The sequence below is a fragment of the Topomyia yanbarensis genome, chromosome 3 (assembly GCF_030247195.1).
Source record: "Topomyia yanbarensis strain Yona2022 chromosome 3, ASM3024719v1, whole genome shotgun sequence".
NCBI lineage: Eukaryota > Metazoa > Arthropoda > Insecta > Diptera > Culicidae > Topomyia > Topomyia yanbarensis.
The window spans coordinates 402,136,361-402,139,810 of NC_080672.1; positions in this window are offsets into that span (position 1 = coordinate 402,136,361).

Sequence of the window (3,450 nt, forward strand, 5' to 3'; positions counted from 1 at the left end):
AAACGAAAGAGAAAGTAAACAAAGAGAGGCTCTCAATGTTACTTACGTCCTATTGAAAATTTTCTCTAGAAATGATTTTTTATCGAGTTTAATTTAGTATCATCCTCCGCATTTGTCATTTGCGCAATCAGTTCTACTTTTGATAGATTAGATATAATGATATACAGGTAAACTTCGATATAACGTACATCTCGGTTTAAAAATTGTACGTTATATCGAATTGTACGTTATATCGAAGCATGCAAAATGTTCAAAGAATTGTTGTTCGTGGTACTTTATTTTGTAGAATTTTGATAACGCGTAACTAATTTTGAAAATCTTACTTACCTAGCAGTGAGAAACAACTTTTCTAATAAGAAAATTATAGTAGATCCATAAAAAAGATGCCATAATCATTTTTTTGCTTATATGAATTAAATTTATTGAAAATATTCTTTTTTTTATTTTGATTTTAGAGGTTTTAACCTTAGGGTCATTCGTCTCTTTGTTGGGTTAGAGTAATCTCTTTAGAAAAATCTAGCACTATGTGCCGGGTTGTGAATTGAACCTAGGTGAGCTGCGTATAAGGCAATCGAGTTACCAACTACGCTATCTCTACCTCCGAAAATATTCTCTATTCTGACTCCTTTCCTAATTATTAAATCATTAATTATTATTTTGTCTGGGCTTGTAAAGTGATTTTAATATTCCCACCGTCAGCGCCTCATACAATAAAAGCAATTTATGAGCTTGAATCATTAGAATAGAGTATAAAGATCCACTTGTATCCACGATTCAAAAATTTCTGAAGATATATTTCAGTCCGCTAACCGATTTCCTAAATACCCCAAACCGGTCGTGAAGCGTGCACAGTTGTCCGTGTAACTACAAATATGACCTCTCATTCTTTTTGTGGCATAGCATGCCGTGGAACTTAAGCGTTGTCATTCGGCCCAGAGAATCAGATTCCGCAGTCCCGAAACCAACCAACAATGGTCACACAAATATTATCAATTTTAGTTTTCAGTTAGAACTTAGGGGAGACCGGGGCTAGTTGGCTGTGTTTTCAGTTTTCATTTTTTACCACTTTGATGTACCTAGATTTTGCAAAATAGAACACGTGGCATGGAAGGGCAACATCTCTGAATTTTATTAAAATGTTTGATGCATTGTCTCCATTTTTAGAGGCAAAAATATGTGACGCGGAAAAACCGCCAACTTACCCCGGCCCCGGGGTAAGTTGTATAGATATGTATAGATACACCATAAAATAAGCAATCAAATGGAGAATCAAATACTTCATGGGTCCTCAGTACCGTCTTTATGCATGGGCACACTGGGCCAGGGCCAGGGGCCCCGGGATTTTAAGGGCCCCCAGCTTAGGATGAATATAGAATCATTCTGAAGGCCACGTTCCAAAAAATTGTAGCGCTAAATTGTTTATAACTCTTGAGCGTGTAGGTAACAATGTATCAGTAGCAAATCACACATTGCACCTTATTCCATGTGACGTTTGAAGAGCATCAGACAATCAAGCGGAGTTATGGTAGCGGTTGGAGGCGCTGCATGACCAGGATGGTACTGAACCAATTCAAACGTCAATTCAACATTTCGATTCCAGTTTCAATTAATTTTGAGCAACAACAAAAAAATAAATGTTTTGTACAACACGTATAGAGAGTTCTAAAGGCACCAAGCGGGGGGCATCCAAGAAGGTGGCAAAATTTGCACAAGCAAGCTGTATAGAATGTGGAAGAAGTTTTCAAAATTTGGTACAAAATCCTTGTTTGGCAAGCGATTCACAGATGTAGCAAATTTTCATTTCTTCATCAAATAAGAGATCTTGAACGGACAAATTTGCATGAAATCCTCCAAAAATGACGTCGTATTCTGAAACAGCACCAGTTATTTTTGTACGACACTGCGCCTTATCAAAAATATAAAATTCCAAAAGACCCTTGGCCTTGTGATAGTGTGATTGAAAGTGTCTACACAAATCGACTCTCCTTTTACCCTTAATATGATTTAAGGAGTTCAGGTAAATGTGCGTGCCCTTGAAAATATTTGAAGAATCTTGGGCATTAGGTGACTTACATTGTGTGTATATCTTTTCGATTGGTTCCAATATTTGCTGCCCCGATAAATGTTTTTATTAAAAATCTTGAATTGTTGTCTCAAAATATGGTTACCACAAGCTGAAAATTTTTGTGCAGCAGAAATAAATTATTTCAATTTTAAAATTCAGTTTTGCTTTGCTAATTTCAAATTCTCAGTATATGGTCAAATGGCAAATTATGCGTTACGGCGAAGTGCACGAATCAGAAACAGGAACCAAAATATATTGGCTGAAATGGAACGGATCCCGTAGGTATTCGAGGATTTGTGCCTCACGGCAGCGTGCATTCGCATTTCGACTGTTTTACATGACTGGCATTGAAATGCATTGTGCTGCTCATATCAATAGGTTCGAGTTATTTCGATTTTTCGCTGTGTTTCTTTGTTCACGTAATAATGAAGGTATTGAACATTTGTACTTTCGAAAGGTGAAAAAGCTAATAAATTATATTATTTATTTATTTGCCTTCGGTCTCTTTCTGCACTGAATGCCTATCACCGACACCAGAGAGGCGACCCTACGATCTAAAACCTAGACTTGCCACTTAACTAGCGGCTTCGTGATAATAAATTGTTGAATATGAAAATGTTAATATTACTTTAAATTTATATTCCTTGTTTTCGACGCGGGTCATGTTTTTTTTTTCCTTTTTTCAAGGTTATTAGGAACGCGTCCATAAAAATAGACAGAGAAAGAATGACCGGAACGGTGACAATTCACCTTTTATTGGATACATTTAGAAAAAGATATGTCCTCAAGCAGGAATCGAACCAGTTCCTCGATGCTGGAGTGATTAACGGACCCAACTAGAGACTGAAAGATCACAGATTCGATTCCTGCTCGAAAACGTATCTTTTCTCAGTGTATCCAATAAAAGGTGAATTGTCACCGTTCTGGTCTTTCTTTTTATGTCTATTTTCCATTGGACGCGTTCCTAAAAATTTAAAATGTACTTGTTCGCTATCGTCTCCTCTTCGAACCGTTCACTATAAACGAAAGCACAAAACTTCTGGTGTATACTTTTAGAACAAGGACCTTAATTAGTGCCAGAGCCAGAAGACGAATACTGAAATCTATTCAAAATACAAACGAACAACAGTAGTCAGCTACGTGTCGATTAAAAGCGGTATATCAGTAATAGTCTTCTAAAATAGTAATGTTTTTCCATCTGAGCTGCTGATCATTGTTAAGATAAGCAGATTTAAAATGTGAAAACTATATAAAATATTCCAGAAATTAGGAACAGCTTTGCGCTTCGTTAGTCTCGATAGCGTTCAAACAATGGACGCCTTACTGCATCATTCCTCATTATTGACGGAAGCACTCAACGCAAACAACGTCTTACAACTATGAAG